Here is a 20880-nt window from a genome sequence, read left to right on the forward strand (position 1 = left end):
CAAATAACACAAATACATACAACAACAACAACAGATATACACAAATATACAAAAATAAACACAAATAAAGCCTCTAGTATTCATTGACAGAATCAAAATCACAGTTCTCCAGAAAGAAAACAAAAAAACATGTCATGCAGTCATTGAAAAAAAATTCACTAGTTGTTTTATAACAACAAAAATAAAAATAAAACAAACTTAAAAAGAGCCATAAATTTAAGAAGGTATTCAAATAAGACTGCAATTTGTTATGTGCAGCATACAGTAAAACTGCACATACGGTCATATTGTATTATACAAAGAATCAACTTTTTGCTATTATTATTGCATCTTGCCACAGAAAACAACCAAAGATAATTTTACAATATCATCTATGTGTTCTGTATAGTAATGAATCTACATGTATCTTTCTGTATATTGAAGTTCATGGTTTTGTTAGAATGTTCAGTAGTAAGAATTGAGACAGTAAATGTGCATAATGGATTAAATTGTTACTCTGAAAAAAAATAATAAAAGTAGCAGGATTTTTATTTTTGCCACTGAAATACTTCAACTTTATAGAAATTATTTCAATAGCAAGTAGAGGATCAAAATCAAGGTCTACTTCCTTCACTTTTGTTTATAGTATAGAAGAAGAGAAGTACTAGAGGAAATTATTTCTTTCTCTTTGTCGGTTTCATGATTAAAAAATACTTACTTGGCCTTGTAAAGCAAATTGGCTTGTTTCTTGCAAGTCAAAGCTGTCCTTTAGCTCAAATGTATTGCTTTAAAAAATGGTACAGGTTCCATCTGTGGTTTTGATTTGCTCTCTTAAAAAAAATCTGTTATCACTTCAATTTAGAATGTTGCTTCATAATTTTATCACAAAATATTCACATAAAGCAGTCCTCCATGTCAGTTAATTTATGCATATGCACACACAGAAAGGCACACATTATATATAAATTATAATATCTACAGGACAAAAGCAACAATTAATATAAATATGAGGTTGTCACTTCGATATCTGTGACTTCTTTAACTTGCCCACAGAGTTTCTGTTCTTCTCCATTGACTACTGAGGTTAAATAAGGATACTAGCTCAGATGTACAGCTGCCTGTATAGACTGCAGATACCTAAAATTGGGCAATATGTAGAACCATAGAACAATAGAATGGTCTGGGCCAGAAGGGATCTCTAAAGGTCATCTAGTCTGACCTCCATTCAGCCAGCAGGGACATCCCCAACTAGATCAGGCTGCCCAGGGCCTCGTTGAGCTTCACCTTGAATATTTCCAGGGGAGGGGTCTCAACCACCTGGGCAACCTGTTCCAATGTTCCACTCCCCTAATAGTAAAGAACTTGTTCCTAACATCCAATCTAAATCTGCTCTTTTCCAGCTTAAAGCCATTGCTCCTTGTCCTGTCACTGCAGGCCTTTGTAAACAGACTTTCCCCATCCTTCTTGAAGGCCCCCTTCAGGTACTAGAAAGCTATCAGCTCTCCCAAGAGCCTCCTCTTTTCCAGGCTGAACAACCGCAGCTTTCTCAGCCTGTCACAAAGCACAGAGCACAGAGGTGCTCCAATACCTTGATCATTTTCATGGCCTTCTTCTGGACCTGCTTCATTAGGTCCTTGTCCTTCCTGTATTGAGGGCTCCAGACCTGGATGCAGTACCCCAGGTGAGGTCTCACCAGAGCAGAATTAAATCTGCTGTCAACACATCTTTTGATGCAGCCCAGGATGTGTTTGGCCTTCTGAGTTGCAAGCACACACTGCCTGCTCATGTCCAGCTTCTCCTCCATCAGCACCCACAAGTCCTTTTCCTGCAGGGCTGCTTTCTATCACCTCATCCCCCAGTCTGTATTGACAGTGAGGATTGTTACAGACAGGGTGCAGAACCCTGAACTTGCTCTTGTTGAACTTCATGAAATTCACTTGGCCCACCTCTCCAGCTTGTCCAGGTCCCTCTGGATGACATCGCATCCCTCTGCTTGGTGTCACCTGCAAACTTAATCCCACTGTCTATGTCTTTGATGAAAATACTAAACAGCACAGGTCCCAGTATGGGCCCCTGAGGGACACCACTAGTCTCTGCTCTCCATCTGAACTTCAAGCTATCGAGCACCACCCTCTGGATGTGACCATCCAGCCAACTCCTTATCCACTGAACAGTCCACCCATCAAATCCAATTTGGCAATCAGGATGCTGTGGGGGACTGTGTCAAAGGCCTTACAGAAGTCCAGATAGATCACATCCAGATGTAGTAAGTGTGTAAATACCACAGTATCCCCAAGGTTGGAAGAGATCTCAAAGATCATCGAGTCCAACCTGCCACCACAGACCTCATGCCTAGACCATGGTACCAAGTGCCACATCCAATCCCCCCTTGAACGCCTCCAGGGATGGTGACTCCACCAACTCCCTGAGCAGCCCATTCCAATGACGAATGACTCTCTCCATGAAGAACTTTCTCCTCACCTCGAGCCTAAACTTCTCCTGGTGCAGCTTGAGACTGTGTTCACTTGTTCTGGTGCTGGTTTCTAGAGAGAAGAGATCAACCCCTTCCCGGCTACAACCACCTTTCAGGTAGTTGTAGAGAGCAATGAGGTCACCCCTGAGCCTCCTCTTCTCCAGGCTAAACAATCCCAGCTTCCTTAGCCTCTCCTCATAGGGCTTGTGCTCAAGGCCTCTCACCAGCCTTATTGCCCTTCTCTGGACATGTTCAAATGTTTAGATGTCCTTTCTAAGTTGAGGGGCCCAGAAATGAACACAGTACTCAAGGTGCGGCCTAATCAATACAGAGTACAGGGGCACTATGACCTCCCTGCTCCTGCTGGCCACACTATTTCTGGTGCAGGCCAGGATGCCATTGGCCTTCTTGGCCACCTGGGCACACTGCTGGCTCATGTTTAGGCAGCTGTCAACCCTCACCCCCAGGTCCTTCTCTGTTTGGCAGCTCTTCAGCCACTCTGACCCCAGCCTGTAGCTCTGCATGGGGTTGCCATGGCCAAAGTGCAGCACGTGGCACTTGGACTTGTTGAATGCCATTCCATTGGACTCTGCCCATCTGTCCAGTCAAGGTCTCTCTGCAGAGCCCTTCTGCCCTCTAACTGACCAACATCTGCTCCCAGCTTGGTGTCATCTGCAAATTTGCTGATGACTGTCTCAATCCCCTCATCCAGATCATCAATAAAGATATTAAAGAGGATGAGGCCCAGCACTGATCCCTGGGGGACACCACTGGTGACTGGTCTCCAGCTGGATGTGGCACCATTCACCACCACTCTCTGGGCTCCCGAACTAAAAAGTCGAAGTCAGTAGTCTTTTAAAGCAGTTGTGGAATAGTAAGGGAAAAATAAATTACGTATTCACTTTATGTGTCAATATTGACTCGTTTCAGAATTGGGATAATATTCTAGATGAAGCTTCACTCCAAATGTGCATTATATCTTGCTTTTGGAATAGTTTCTGCCTTTCCTATCCCAAAATGAAAACTGGTCTGGTTGTGAGGAGCATGAGATTTCAGACATATTAGGAAATTAAAACATTTTGTATCTGTATATTTTGAGTGTCTGAAAATTCTAATCTGTCCAGGATCTTTTACAGGTATCCTATGAGTGTACTTTTTTTAGACCTATCTTTTCTGGTTATGCCTTTATTTTAACATTGAAGGGCATATCTGAGTGTAATATACCATATAGGTAGTTATGTCTGCATTACCACAGAATCACAGAATGTATTTTGTTGGAAGAGACCTCGAAGATCATCCACTCCAATCTTTGATCTAGCATTAAGTCACATCCCTAAGCTCCCAGCCTACAAGGTGCTTTAATACCTCCAGGGATGGTGACTCTACCACTGCCCTGGGCACACCATTCCAATATTTGATAAAACTTTCAGTGAAGAAATATTTCCTAATATCCAGCCTACACCTGCCCTGCCACAGACTGTAAACATTTCCTCTAGTCCTATCTCAGAAGAGGATGGCCCCCTCCTCAATCCATGCCCTACAAGTGCTTGTAGATAGTGATATGGTATCCCCTCAACCTCCTCTTCTCTAGGCTGAAAAACCTGAGCTCCCTCAGATGCCCCTCATAGGTCATGTGCTCCAGGCCCTTCACAAGCCTCACTGCCCTTCTCTGGACATTCTCCAACACTTCAATACCCTTTCTATCGTGAGGGGTCCAGAACTGAACAGAATACTTGGGGTGTGGCCGTGCCAATGTTGAGTAGAGGGCGATGATCACCTCCCTGTTCTTCTTTTAAGAAGACAGAAAACCTTGAAAATGTTTCTATATAGATTCAAGATATAGTGGCAGAAGACTATGTGCTTGGATGATAATTTCTGAAGACAATATGAGGCCTTCACATATGGTGACACTGTACACATACCTATGGAAGATACATCAGGAGGAGCAGATCTATTGTAGGTATTGGAGTTTGACCAAATTCCAAAATAAAATAATCTGTTCTGATTTTCACTAAAGCTACCTCACCATTAGAGAAGTCCTTTTATGCGTGATAACATACTAACCCTGTAAAAACTAGGGCAATTGCCTTGACTTTCATGCAATATTCTATTTGTTTCTTATTTGTTTAGAATTTTTTTTTTCCAATTCCTTTTCAAATTTCTCTGATTTCTTCCTTTATTTATTTATTCAAGGGATTTTTATTTTATTTTATTTCCTTTTATTCATGTGTAATTTTTAAAAAGTTAGCCAATGTGGCTTTGGTATCCTAACTAAAAAACCTGTGGGTGGGATTTCTGAGTTTAATTTGTAGTATTCTACAGAGAAATAATTGTTTTGACTGGGCTGTGTAAGAGATGGAATCTTGAAAAAAAATGCCTATTGTGTATGTGTCATTTAACAGAATAGCACAATTTCAGTGAGTTCAATGTGTTGATGAATTGGGGATGCATTTATTGTACTATAAATTCCCAGTGAACTTGGTTTGCTCAGGCATTGTAACTCTGATGCCCTTTTGATGTACTCCATGACCTGCAGAACTGACTTGCAGTTCTACAGAATGTTTTACAATTACAACAAACTTTCTGTTTCAGGCTCACTGTTTAAAAAGTTGTACAGCACATGCATGCATGACATTGGACACACATTTTTCATGAAGTATTCTAGACAGAAATATAAAGGCTTCATGTTCATGTGACTCAGGTGTAAACACTCATAATCCTTTCTCACCTTCCGTTTGTGATGGTTTCTGCCCTTATTTCACTTCTTATGAGATTAGATTCCAGTTTAATCTTTTCAGTTCATTCTTGATACATTAGGTGCTCACTTCTTTTAATGACCACTATGGCAACATATCCATTCTTTTTCTTTTCAGCAGTAATTGGTCTCTGTTACTTTATAATTTTTCACTGCCTAAATCCACCTGTTTTAGTAGAATACAGTGATCCATTTTTACATTTTTACATCATTCAATGCAACAGATTTATATATATATATATAAATCTTCAGTGCTGGAACCCAATATTAAGATTTAGACATAAAAGTACTATAGCTGAGCACTTCCTTTACCCACCAACATGATAAAGCTGCATTTAAACTTACTAAATTTTATACACAACAGATTGTTACTAGGGTAGCAATGCTGTTCTTTCTCATTAAAACTTTCCCTAGTGTGCTAGGTTGTATTTTGCTCACAATTTCTTCTATTCCAGGCAATCAGCACCAGAATGATAGGACAGAGTCTCAAACTGCACCAGGGAAATTTTAAGCTTGAGGTGAGGAGAAAGTTCTTCACAGAGAGAGTTGTTGGCCATTGGAATGGGCTGCCCAGGGAGGTGGTTGAGTCACCATCCCTGGAGGTGTTCAAAAAAGGATTGGACGTGGCACTTGAAGCCATGGTTTAGTAGTTATAAGGTGTGGGGTGACAGGTTGGACTTGATATTTGAGGTCTTTTCCAACCTTTTTGATTCTATGATCCTATGATTTCTTGGCATTATGTCACACTAAGAAAACAATTTTAAACAAGATTTCCAATTGAATGAAATAAGGATATATGGATATTGTACTGTAATTGTAATTTGCAGCTCTACTGACAATGGGATTTTATACCTCCTTGTTCCTAACACGTACAATTAATTTCTCTACAGAATAATTTCATCACACATTAAGGCATTTCTCAATTCTCTCACTGCATTTTTCACTCCCAAGATCAATAATTTAAAAAAAAACAAATTTTTTTTTTCTTTTACTTCTCAAGTCAATCACAAAGTGGTAACACTGGGAAATCAGAAAGCATACCACAAATACATATCAGGACAGCTACTGCAGAAAGGTGCTTTCACAGACACCATATTCCTGACTCTTTCCCTTTTTCTACTATCTTTTGAGTTGAGATGCTTCTTCCTAAAGCACTGCCCACATACTGTTTGAGTTTTTTTTAATTTAGGTATGCTGTTGTCATGGGTTCAGTTGAATGGGGGAATGGAATGAAGCTGGAGGTGGGGAGATTCAGACTGGATGAGAGAAAGAAATTCTTCACCGTGAGAGTGGTGAAACCCTGGAATAGGTTGTCCAGGGAGGTGGTTGAAGCCCCGTCCCTGGAGGTGTTTAAGACCAGGCTGGATAAGGCTCTGGCCAGCCTGATCTAGTGTGGGGTGTCCCTGCCAGTGGCAGGGGGTTGGAACTAGATGATCCTTGTGGTCCCTTCCAACCCTGACTGTTTCTATAATTCTATGATTCTATGATTCTATGAATCTGCAGATGAATGTTCAATACCATGCTGACATAATGCCAGCTTCAAAACGAAAGTGCTGTCTAGAGCAATGTATCATGGGCCTCGTAGTTTAGATTGTAACATGAATGGCTTCCTGTTTCCAGTTGCTGCTTCCAGTTTCTGGGTCTTTGGGGTGCTGGTCTTTTCTGCTGGGCTGGCTGCAGGCCTGGGAGTCATTTTACGTCTGGCTTCTGCTGCTGCTTCTGCTTTTCTGTGAAATAGCTAAGGTATTATTATATTATTTTCATTAAACTCTCCTTATCCCAGCCCAAGCCCTTTTGTGTTGCTTTCCCTCCTAGTCTTAAGGTGGGGCTTGCTTCTGAGAGCAGACTGTTCTAAACCAGCACAGTTGTTTAGGTGCCTACTCTCATTGAGTGGTTTCTAGGATGAATATAAATTTTCACGATGCGTAATCACAAAGGTGCAATAAACCACAACTGCCTTGCATAGGTGCATGCTTTTGAGGCACAAAAGAGGGTTATGATCCAAACATACAAGGACATGTTTTCTCCCTTTTTAAGATTTGATCACTCTGATCTTTAGTGATCAAAGTCATGAAATTTGAGAAGGAATTTTTATTAAGTGGTTTCATTTTAGCTGATCAGCCTGGGATAAAATTACATTACAGGTACTTCTAAATTACTCTGGAGAATATTTTAAAGATACATTCCTTCTAATTATCTTTCCTACAATAAATAAATTATTAATAAACAACTTTTTTTTGTTTGTTAATAAATGCATCAGAGAATTACAATGACAATTTGACATGTTGATTAGCAGAATTAGACTAGAATTAGCAGAATTAGACTAGAATTCGCAGAATTAGATTAGACTCTTTGACTGTGTGCTTATAACCATCTACAGGTATCTTTCAAACTGAATAGTCATAACCCATCATCTAAAAAGTCTGATATTTTCAAAGGTGTGTATAAATGTGTCTTTCACCCAAGTGCTGTTTTAGGTATATTTAATATATTCTGTCAAAGACAGGAGCTTCATGGACCATCATGATGAAGTTCTCAGGTAAGTGAGAACTAGAATTTAATTTTTTTTAAGTGATACTTCTGGATTTGGTATGAACTGCTTTTAAAATATTTTTATCCATATTTCTACTTTTCATGCAGCATGTTTCATTAATTTATTATATTTTCCTGTTGCCCAGATACAAAGGAGTCAAGGAAATCTGACAAGTGTCTACTTTCTTCAGCTCTCAGGATTTAGGTCCATATCTAACCACCTGGGAATGCTAACTTCTTATTTTCCAGTTACTGTAAAGATTAATATGAGTTAATAAATTATTAACTTAAATAAATCCTCGGCTGCCTACAAGTTCATCTGAGCAGTGCTATGTAATTTGAGCACTACATGCCTTTGATTAACCTCTTCTCAAAAGTTGTTTTAGGAAAGCTTTTCCACTAAATATCTGACCAAATTTTTCTCTTACTGAAATGGCACAATAATTGAAATATTTACTCACATTTTCATCTAGATTAATAGACTTTTTGTAGTGTTGCTAGTTTTTTATGGCTTTCACATGATCCCAGCCTTTCTCACTTAGGACATTCACTGTAAATTATCTACAGGCAAACAAACCAAGCCTCATTACTGTAGTTGAATGTAGTAGTTCTTCCAATCATTTCTAGACACAAGATACAGAATATATAGAAAAATGACTTTTCATCCATAATTATACTTTAATTTATTTCCATTAATTTTTCATGTCAACACATTTATTTTATTTAAAGTAATTTTGTAAGATGGCTGTCCACTGTCTGCTACTTCTAACTTAAGACAAGGAAATGACAGAAATTATTTCAGTTCATCATTCTATAGCAACTATGACATACATTTTTAATGAATTAATTATTATACTGTTATTACCCTAAGACACTTAAAATAGGCATCACTTGAATTGTTCTACATTTGCACAATCTTGTTGCATTTTTGAGTCATACTGTATTATTCAGATGACAGAAAAAGGCACTTCTTGCCATTTCTCACGTGTACATTTTTTTTTCTACGTAAGTATTTTTAAACACATGTGTAATGTTAACTCTGGGTTTTTGTGTGTCAAATGCAGGGAATTATTTGTACCTCTGTCATAGCTATGAAACCATTAGTTCTACAATGACAGCATGTTGATTTTCGATTTACATCTCAAGGAACATCATCAGTTACAGAACTAAGTTTACATTTGAACAGACAGTAAGGAGAAATTACATTTAAAATAGAATTATGTCTTTTTAGACAAACTACTCCTTTTCTTTTTCCCAGTAAAGAAAATGCAAAAGACTGAAATATCTTGAAAACTTCTTGATGATTTCAGAAACTATACAAATTGACGGCAACAGTAACTTCCACGTGAATGTTCTTTTTCTTTCTTTCCCTAGTATTTTGGAAGACTCTTAAAAGAAAAAAATATCATTGCTCAAGTCTGTAATTTATCTTATATTTGGTGGTTTTTTTTTTAATTTTTGCTTCTATTCAAACTACTTTTTTGAAAATAGTGGATGCTTCATCATCCACTATTTGCATACACATTTACAGAGCCTTCATTAATATTTTGGGGCAATGACATACTCTTTCTTTTAGTTAATCTGCAAATATCCTTAAGAATGTTGTTGAAGACTTCTACAGCCTTTTATAAGGACTTTAGATATACTGAATATTAAAATAACTGGATTAGATTATTATTTATTTTTTGTTAATAATTTCTGTGTAAGTATTTCAAGGTTCCTGTTAAAATAATTACTACAGTACCTTTTAAATTTCTGAAGCATTTTTTTTATCATACATCACCCTTAATATGAAGAGCTGATTCAGACACATTTCATATTTTATATAAAAAAATATACTCACTTCCCACAATTCTATACAGTCTGTCACTTACTCTTCCCATTTAAAATATTAGATTTCATTATATCTTTAGTCTACTTTAGGAAGAGGCTCACATCATTCACTTTTCATAATAATGAATTTATTCATTGCAATTTAAAAACATTTTTTCTTTGTTCAAATGATAGATTAAGATTAAAGCAAATTTCAGAAAGCAGAGCCAAGAAGGTGAACTTTAAGAAGGGGCTCCAAGAATCTCCTAGTTTAAACTTTCACTGTCTAGACTGAATACCACATACCCATTTCTCTATCAAATTTACATGTTTAGCAGAAGCTGACAGAATTTGTTCTCTAAGACATGCACCACCATCACAAAATAGAAACAATATTGTACCAGCAGTTTTGGATAGAGTATTCAGTTACATATATGGCAAAGTAAAGCATAACTGAGGCCAACATTTACATTCTAATTAGCCAGTAGGAGCTTCATATCTCAAATCCTTGGTGATGATTAATTTCAGATCTCTTCCTCATGACATTTTTTGTGTTGCATTATAGAAACAGTAAGGAATTCATTCTTTGGACTAAGACCAAATCACCTTTTACTTTCTGTGTAAATTAAGTAGACTGAATTATATTGCTTTTCAGTGGAAAGGTTGTTTTCCAAATCTTGCATCATAAATACTTGTAAATACTTTTCCCATTGATACATACTTTTAATGGTCTATGTGGTTAGTGATCTGTTTTTATTGTTTTTTCAAAATGTTTACCAATCATCCCATTAATTATGTTATATAAAATAGTTTTAAACAATGTAAAATTATTGTATTTTTTTACTACAGATTCCATTCATTTGCATATCTCTCTTGTATCTGAATTACTAAAGCCTTTCTTATTCCTTTTTATCTTGTATCTGTATGAGCATTGCTACCTTACTACCTCTGAACATATTATTAAGAAATTTATGATTATTGACCTTACTTCTGCTGCCACAGGCTTTTTAGTTTCCATTGATTTTTTTCCCTGTACTTATGTATAATTTAATTTAAACTACCAGAAAAAATATTGAACTATGAAATTGCAGAAAAAAATAGTTTGAACCTTCTCCTCAAAACCCAGCTGAACTTAAGGTTAGATACGATTACTCAGCCTTATCTCATGATATTTTCAATAAGTCCAAAGGCTTTGTTTTGGTTTCTATATGTTTTGCAGTTCAGCTTGAGACTTCATACATTTAATTTCTCTTTTCTTAAAAACAGCAAACTATTTTTCTAGTCTTTCTTGTTACCACTTTTACCAAATATAACTGTTATAAACATACAAGACAGTAATAATAAAATCATAGAACCATAGAATTGCACAATGGTTTGGGTAGGAAGGGAATAGAATAGAATAGAATAGAATAGAATAGAATAGAATAGAATAGAATAGAATAGAATAGAATAGAATAGAATAGAATAGGTTGGAAGAGACCTTTGAGATCATCTAGTCCAAGTAATCATCCAACACTATCTAATCAACTAAACCATGGCACCAAGCATCCCATCCAGTCTCCTCCTAAACACCTCCAGTGATGGTGACTCCACCACCTCCCTGGGCAGCAAATTCCAACGGCAAATCACTCTTTCTATGAAGAACTTCTTCCTAACATCCAGCCTAAACCTCCCCTGGCGCAGCTTGAGACTGTGCCCTCTTGTTCTGGTGCTGGTTGCCCAGGAGACGAGACCAACCCCCACCTGGCTACAACCTCCCTTCAGGGAGTTGTAGAAAGCAATAAGGTCTCCCCTGAGCCTCCTCTTCTCCAGGCTAAGCAATCCCAGCTCCCTCAGCCTCTCCTCATGGGGCTTATGCTCCAAACCCCTCACCAGCTTTATTTCCCTTCTCTGGACACATTCCAGCAAGTCAACATCTTTCCTAAACTGAGGGGCCCAGAACTGGACACAGGACTCAAGGTGTGGCCTAACCAGTGCAGTGTACAGGGGCAGAATGACCTCCCTGCTCCTGCTGGCCACACTGTTCCTGATACAGGCCAGGATGCTGTTGGCCTTCTTGGCCGCCTGGGCACACTGCAGCCTCATGTTCAGCCTACCATCAACCAGTACCCCCAGGTCCCAATCTTCCTGTCCGCTCTCCAGCCACTTTGACCCCAGCCTGTAGCACTGCATGGGGTTGTTGTGGCCAATGTGCAGAAGCCAGCACTTGGATGTGTTAAATCTCATGCCGTTGGATTTCCTGCCTGGGTGGACTAGTTTCTGCCCCTTCCCCCTTCGAATCAAAGCAGATCAGGACTGCATATAGGACCCTCAACACTCTTCAAAAACGAGTCCCCAGTGACAAGCACCTGTCATTTCTTCTTAACTGCAGATGTTTCAACAGTAGATTTGTTCATTCCTCGCCTCTCTGAACAACATAAATTAGACAAGTTTTCATAGCTGCTGTTAGCTAGTTTCACTTGCTGAATATTGGTTTTGGTGAAAACATGTTGACTAAGAACAGCAAATCTATTATACAGGAGAACCTGAGAGGGTTCAGTGGCTTTTGGGGTGCCACACCTGGTGCACTTGGGAGGAATTTGTCTCCATTATTTTCCAGCTTCTGAGTCATTTTGTTTGGGAAGCTGGCAAGAGAGTAAGGAGCGCATGGTGTCCTGACTATTACATGGCTCATGGGACCATTTGAGGGATGGCAGAGTCTGATTGCACCAGTCCAGCTCCCTATTGCACTCCCTAATAGTCTACAGCATTTTAACTTCCTCCTTCCGCTCAGCCACTAGACAGGGAAGGTCACGCACTTGCTCACACTGAATACTGGTGTTGTCCCTGCAGTCTGCCATGAGAAGTGAGAGACTCTGGCACTCCTTACAGCCAGGAGCCTGAATACCTGCATGTTTATGTGGGATCTCTGTCTGGGTTGGCACAGAACTGTTTGGAAACAGTTTTATGCTGAGTTGCAACCATCCCTGGAACTAACTGGAGAAGATTTCAACAAACCAACGTGACTCAGTGCCTCCCTCTGGTGAAACACCACCCCCCTACACCCCGCCCTGCTGCAGCAGAGACTCCGCCCAACCCGCACCTCCCTCTCACAAGAAAAAGGCTGGGTCAGGGGATGTACTGCTCCACACAGTGGTGCCTCTGCACTGGTCTTGGTCCTCAGTGAGAAGTAGTGTTATTGACTTAATTATAATTATGAAGAGTATTATAGAAAATAAAGTAAATTACTTTTCCAAAAAGTCATGTTTTAATGACATCAGAAAATGAGCTTTGAATGTAACATCTGAGCTTGCAAAGCCGCAATTTGCATTAATACTAATAGCTCTAGTGCAGGTAGAAAGCCACCAGAAGAGCATTAAATATTCAGAAGTGCTACTCAGTTTTTGAGAGGTAAGAAGACTCTGTTCCAATGCTTCTTATTTGCTTTGTTTGTAGATATTAAACTACACAGTGTACTTCCTCATTTGCTGGGTTTTGTTTAATTATACTTTCTTTGTATAGAAAAAGCAATATTTCAAAATGGGCTGATTTTATGGAAGAGTTCATAAAAGATATAGACCATTTCAGTAAAAAAATGTTTATGCTTGTGTGCTCTATCAAAGTGAAAGGCTAAAGTTCTTTGCTTAATATAAGTAAAATGTAATCAAACGATGTTTTGTTATTTGATTATTTTATTTTTAAGTATGTTTTTGAACATTTTTACTCAAAGAAGATAGTGGACTATGTGGTATTCCCCTGTAGTTTCTATCCAGAACCTACAAACTTTCTCTTTACATGACCTTTGTAGGTTTTTACAGTGATATTTGGAGTACCTCCTTCTTAAAATGTAACTAGAGAAAAAGGGAATCACGCAGAGATTTACTGGCATTTTGTTAATAATATTGTACTAAAGAAATATGTTGAATGAAAAATAGAATGTGTCACAGTTTGTGCCTTATCTTGTAAAACAAAAAAGTTTTTTAAAAAATAACAAACCAACACTTTGGGGTAAAAAGGCACATCACTTGAGGTCCTACATTGTTTGTACTGAAATTAAATTACTATGCAATAAAACACAAAGATTCATAAGGAGTAGAAAAAAAGCACAATCTAGTGGTTATGGTACTCCACTGAAATGAAGAGGGAAGACTGACACCTACACCAAGTTTCCTAGGACTTTTTTTTTTTTTTTTCTTTTAATCCAGTCATTCCTTGATGTAAAATGTATTAATCTCTAAAATTACAGCCCGAACAATGTAATACTAACATTTGAAAGTAGTTTTTGTTACTTATTATAGTATGGTGAACCTAGTGCCTACACAGGTCTTGCAGGTATAGTCAACAAAGGTCCCTTCAATGTAGTGTACAAGTGGATGTATTTAGCTCAGGAATCTTTCTAGTACTTAAAAGATGTGAAGGCTAACGTCCTGATGTTTCCATACTGACACAGAGTACCTCAGTGAAACAGAGAACAGAATTTCTGCATATTTAAATTTTTTTAAGTAATAAATTGTTAGTTCAGCTACCACAGAAACAACTACACAAATATTATTCTATTGTATTGTATTGTATTGTATTATTCAGAAAGCTCCCATCAGTCAGTGACATTAAGGAACTTATATTGATGTTTCAAGGAATTCTAGCAATAAAATAGTCCTTTTGTTAGAAAAATAATAATATAGAAATGAAAAAAAAAACAAACAAAAAACAAACAAAAGAACAAATTTGAAAATCTTTTTTGCCCCTCTGCCACCAAGTATTTCAACAATGCAATATGCTGACAGGCAAATAACTTTAAAAGATTAAATTGCACATAGGTAAGTTATGTGTATATTGCCAAAATTTAACCAGAGTTTTATTAGTATTAGTTTTATATTCACTGAAAAATTATATAAGAACTAAAATTAAATGTCACCTAAGTGAATTCCATTATTAGTCTAAAAATCCAACATTGAATTAACTAAATAGCAAGTAACTAAAATTGAATCCAGTGTGCATCATAGTGTATGAAAATAAAGACAATAATTATTGTTGAATGTCCTTGTATGTGAAAAAAACAACCCAAACTTCAGTTGCATGGTTCATCTAAAAAAGGAAAAAAAGCTTATCCCCCTCCCCCCCCCCCCCCCCCAAAAAAAAAAAAAAGCCTTCTAAATTTATTCTAAGGAAAATCCAATAGAAAATTAAGAACCACCACTGGAATTAACAACATGGTGCATATTTGAAGTAGGAAGATCCTTAGACAAATTATTGCTCCACAACCATTATTTTTGTCAAAGGGTTTAACAGATCTGGGAGAAGTGTTGGAGCCTGTTGAAGTAGGGCCTTAAACTGGAAAAACTACAAGTTGCTGTAAGGATATCTGCACAGAAGTTAAAAATGTGATATAGAATTTTGGGCTCTGTCACCCAATTCTGGATACCTCAGAGAGTCTGGAATGATAATCAGAATCTTTTCACAGGCAGCTGAATTTGTTGCTGGTATTTCTTCTAGTTGAGAGGAACCAAGTGCAATTTCCCTGGTTTAGATTTCTTAGTTCACAGTAAGATTAAAATTTACCAGTAAATATTGTTTTGATTAATTTTTTTTATCTTACTCCACTTTCTAAAGGCAAGAAAAATTCACACTTGGAAAGTGTTGCCTTTCTGGTTAAGCCACAAAGATCTATACTAAACACCTGTGTCTCCACCTCATATCAAGCTGTCCTCATATTTGCAATAGAACTCCAAAAAAGAGAGGAAATGCAAGAGAAAGTCAAAAGAGACTGAGGAATTCTAAGAATTGTTTTTTTATTATTATTTGTTTTCTCTACATGAAGGTAAGGAGTATCATCTGTGTTTGCTGTTCAAGACCTTCTATTACAATGTTCTCCTAGAACATTCTTCTGGTGGGAGAACTGGGAGCTGTGATTTCCTATGCATTCACTCTTTAATATTATTTCACAACAGAATGAGGAAAAGTTGCAATATTTTAACCTTTATGACTGTGTGAATGACTCTATATATACACCATAAATACATTTTGATTTGTCAAGGGATAAATATTGACTTGTACTGCTATTCTATTAATGACTTCAATTAATATGAAATCAGTCATCATTCACAAACATTTTACACATATAATCCTCTCTTTCTATAGCATCAAGCTAGACTAACTTCATTAAATTCCATGTTGGCTCTTTCTTAAATAAAAAGACTGACAGACTAGACCAAAAGACAAATTTTATACCAAACTACATATGAATGAACTCACTTTTTATTAAACTTGAAAGTTTTGGGTGTATTAGCCTGTATTATTTGAGCAAGTTACAGAGGTAGTGAGTACTGTTTTTTATTAAGCCCTGCTGATGGTTCACAGACTCATTCACATATCCAGGAGTATAGTTTTCAGTGCTAATAGATCACATTAGGGTTTTTTAGTAGAATATTTTTTTTCTAAGTTATGCACCACTGAATGAAACACAGATAAATAGTTAAATAACAGACAACTGATAGAAAGTGTCTTAGAAATAAATAGATACCTGAATATGTTAAAGCATTTACACATCTGTCGCAATGTTTTAAAAGTGACAAAACAACCTCCTTGGAGGCTTAAATACAGACAGATATATTCAAGAAGCACTCTGTGAGAGGAGTAATGAGAAAAAGGCATATGAGGATAATAAAGAACTGTAGCTGCAGCTAAAACTGTCAAGTCTAAGTGCTTATAAATTCATAGACATCAGATATGAAGAACTGTGTCTTTGTACTGTTCATCACCAAGGAGCTTTCTTGCAGATCCTGAAAGCAAAAAGCCAGGATTTTCAGAAATTATCATACAAGGCATCTCTTCTTAAGATCTCATTGTAATTAGTATTATAAAGCCTGTTGATTTTTTATTTTTTTTTATGTAGGTGCTCTTCTGTTTTAATTTTCACCAAACACTCCAGATTTGTCCAGATAAGATTATATTTTATACATAGTCATGCCTAGCATGTTGATCTAGTATATATCTTTGTGTGGTCAGAGAACTGCCTGAAAAAAATAGCATACAAACTCTACTTTCGCCTGACACAAGATATACATAAACAACTCAGACAGCTCAGAACGGATATAATAAGAGAAGCAATGGGCATGTCTGAAAAGTGCAATGCAATTTGCTAAGATCTGTGAGCAACACAGTGTGCCAATGAAGCATGATTCGCCATGCTTAGTTATGCTGACAAGGATTCAAAACACAAGTAATCTTGAGGGTGTAGCACTGGGGTGAGAATAATGACACTTGTCCCTAACTAATAAGTTCAGACACAATGTTATATTCATATAGATATGATGCATTTAATTGTGATGTCAACATTACAAAGAATTATTTGCAAGAGTCTATAACATTTAAAAATTATTATAAGATCTGATAGCTAAATTAATTGTCTTGATTTTGGAAAATAAAAAACATACAGTAAAATCTTTGTAATGTGAGCCTCAAAATAATTTGAATATGAAAATTTCATGCTTGCAATATCAATAGAATTCAAATATTTACTGACAAGGAAACTGAGAAAAATAGCTTGTTTGTGATTGTAGTTTAAAAGCGTGCAGCTAGATGCCCACCTAGCCTTTTGCTCACTTACCCTTCTCAAAAAGATGGGGAGAAAATAGGAATGAAAGCTTGTGGAGAGGGACATGGTTTGCCAATTACCATCAAGGACAAAGCAATCTCAACTTGCAGAAATCAAATTGAATTTATTATCAAATGAAATAGATTCAGGTAATGAGAAACAAAGGCAGAATATAATACTTTTCTGACTCTGCGTTCATAGACTCAGCTTTTCTCTTTCTCTCTACTCCTCTGCACAATACTCCCAAGTGGTGAAGGTGAGATGAGTGCCTGAATGTTATGGGTCCATATCAGTTTTCTCTGCCTGTCCTTCCTCCTCAAACTTTCTCCTGCTCCATTATGGATCCTTCCATAGACTACAGAACCTTGTAGTGCTATCTGGAACTGGCACTGGGCATCTACAAATTCTCACAGAGGCTACACTTGTACCACCTCTGCTACCAAAACTTTGTCACATATATTGAATGTAGTGATAGAGTGTGGAGATCCATTTGAATCCCTGATTGAAGACCACTAGCATTATTCTTTATGAATATTTACAGATGTTTAAAGTGCTTCATAGTCATTCTGATATAGAAAAGTTCATACAAAAAAAAGTCATATATTAATCTCAATTCAAGTTTTAGCCCATAGAGGAAAGCATCACTGAAAATGTACTTATAGTAATTTTATCTTTCTGTAAAACAGCCAGATAATCACTAGCTCTATGGGACTTGTAACCTAAATCCTTCATAGGACAGGAATGATATTTTCTTACTAATCTAAAGTTCAGGGGAAGAGATAAAAGAATTTACCTTTCCTTCATTGTACCCAGATACTTTAGCCTGTAATCTTTATAATTAAATCTATGTAGGATAAGATAAAAACCAGAGAAGGTTAAATGTAGAAAAATAACAATGCAACTGTTTCCTACTGTGGCAGTTTAGGCTGATGCCTAGGAAAATTTTCCACAGATTGAGCAAAACGTGGTAGAATGTAAATAAATTACCATTGTAAAAGGGTAATAATGATAAGGGATACAAATGTAAAAGGGAATAGACTAGAATTAACCAGGTTGCAAAAGACCTTTGAGATCATTGAGTCACGGTGCTTGTGGTTCTCTGTAAAACTTTCATTGTTTTTTATTGATTGTTTCTATTTAAACTTTCCATCACTTTTGCAATCCGTTTGTCTGAGTCATTGTTTTTGCCCGTGGTGGGGAGGGGGTTTGCCCCAACCCATTACATTTTGGTGCACCAATGTGGGGCTGGCTCTTGTGCCCACTCTGCAGATTGGTTGCAAAAGATGGAGAGTTTAAATTTAGTTCTGGTCATCAGTTTGGGTTTGGAATTTGGGGCTCAAGTTTTGTTGCTGGGGCGACTGTGTGAACTCATGTGGACTGCAGAAGGACACCTGGTGCATGGCTGACGGCATGGAAGTCCCTCCTGTTGCTTGGGAACAGCGAGGGGTGGCTCTTTCTGTGACTTTCTGCCCAGAGTGGCTTAAGAATGCTCAAGTAGCCTAAGAAGGCGAGACCTGCCTTCTCCTCCTTGTTCTCTGCGGAGCGACGAGCGGCAGGGAGAGGAGTGGAGGAGGGGGCAGCAGCAAGCAGAGCGGGGACAGCTCGCGGCCGCTGTGGGGGACAGCCACCCACGGTGAGTGGGCAAGCGACGGCTTCTGAAACCCGAGGGCTAGCTGGGACTTCAGCTGGAAAGCTGTTCTCAATGGCTCTGGGAACGCGCTCGTGGCTTTGGCTGAAACAACCGTTTGGATGCCCAAAGGGGTGGAGGTGACTTGGACTCTGCATCATGGCAACAGAGATGGCGGGGGCTGGGCCGGGATGCATTCAGGTGGCGGCAGCGGTGGCACCACCCATGCCGGGCTGCGTTCAAGCAGCAGCGGCAGCTGTAAGTCTTTCCCTGGTGTTTTCGGACGTGCTCCGAGAATGGCACCGAGCACCTGGCTGTGCCTCCTCTCTTCTCAGCAGGTGGTGCTGCAGCCGCCCCCTCTGCCGGGGGAGGGCTGTGAACCGGATGCGGTGATGCCTCGGTACGCGAACGCCCAGTGGGGGGGTGATGTGCCTGTGATGTGCCCGCAATGTGCATTTGTGTAGCTTCAGACCGCGCCTGGAAGCGGTCGGCTGCGTCTCCCTGGAGGGATGGAAAAAAGTGGTCGTGGAGCCTGATTGCTCTGACCGGCTTGCCCCAGGGGTAGAAAAAGCTGCTGAGTAAATTTAAAAGCAAACAAAGGCTTGGCTGAGAAGTCGTGAGGTATTGCCAGATGACCAGGATGTCCCAATGAGTCCACAAGGAATTCACACTGCAGGAAAATGACTCTGTCACTGGGAGGTTCCATCATATGAGGAAGAAGAACTGGAATGGACTGATACTTGAGCCTGAATGAGAGACTGTGTGGAAGGACGCCCAGATGAAGACCTGGACTGTTGCTAGACATGTCATCAGAACAGTTCTAATTTGATGATATGTTTTGGGTGCAGGGATTATGGTATGGAATAAGGGGTGGCGTGTGGTGGTTTAGGCTGGGTGCTGGCCCGGATGCCACTGCACAGAACACACCTGGGAGGTCCCAAGGGGTGGGCCCAGCCCAGGGGGTGGTCACAGGAAACCAGGTATTTGAATCCCATAATGCCCTGCTTCCCTATAAAATGTCCATGTGGGGTCTTCACTTCCTCTTTTTGTCCCCAGCTGTTGCCTGGGTAAAATGGCCTGAGCTGCCTCCCTTGGGCCTGCCCAGGGCCAAGACTGGGTTGGGGGGGGGGGGGGGGGGGGGGAGGAGAAAGAGCCCTGGGGGGTTTGGGTGTACCCCCCAGGTGGGGATGGGACGTTCTTGGGTATGTTGTGGGATTTCTCTCTCTTCGTCACGGTGCTTGTGGTTCTCTGTAAAACTTTCATTGCTGTTTTTTATTGTTTTTTTCTATTTAAACTTTCCATCACTTTTGCAATCCATTTGTCTGAGTCATTGTTTTTGCCCGTGGTGGGGAGGGGGTTTGCCAGCAATGTGCACTTGGAGCTCATAAAACTAATCCTGGGCTGCATCAAAAGAAGTGTGACCAGTAGGTTGGGGGAAGGTTCAATATCTTATTCAATATCTTCATTAAGGACGTAGATGGGGAGATAGAACGTAACCTTACCAAGTTGGCTCATGAGACAAAACTGGGAGGGGTGGCTGACATAACCTGAAGGTTGTCCTGCTGTTCAATGAGATCTGGACAGGCTAGAGAGTTGGGCAAAGGTGAACCGTATGAAGCTGAATAAGGACAAGTGTAGAGCCCTACATTTGGGGAGGAATAATGCCAAGCACTAGTACAGATTTGGGGTCATCCTTCTGGATAGCAGCTTCAAAGAGAAAGACATTAGAGTCCTAGTGAACAGTAAGTTATCTATGGGACAGCAAAATGCCCTTGTGGCCAAGAAGGCCAATGGTATCCTGGGGTACACTAGTTAAAATGTGTCCCGCAGATCTAGGTCTCTGCCCTGGTGAGAATACACCTGGAATACTGTATCCAGTTTTAGCCTCCCCAATTCCAGAAAAACAGGGATCAGCTGGAGAAAGTCCAAAGAAGAGCTACAAGGATGATTAAGGGATTTGATCATTTCTCCTGTGAAGAAAGACTGAGAGAGCTGGGACTGTTTAGTTAGGAGAAGAGAAGACTGAGAGGTGATCTTATTAATGTCTATAAACGTCTGAGGGGTGGGTGTCAAAAGGAAGGGGACAGGCTCTTTTCAGTGCCAGCCAGTAATGGGACAAGGAATAATGG

Source organism: Melanerpes formicivorus, unplaced genomic scaffold (genome assembly GCF_026170545.1).
Source record: "Melanerpes formicivorus ecotype bairdi unplaced genomic scaffold, bMelFor1.0.p_v2 SCAF_1, whole genome shotgun sequence".
NCBI classification, from domain to species: Eukaryota; Metazoa; Chordata; class Aves; order Piciformes; family Picidae; genus Melanerpes; species Melanerpes formicivorus.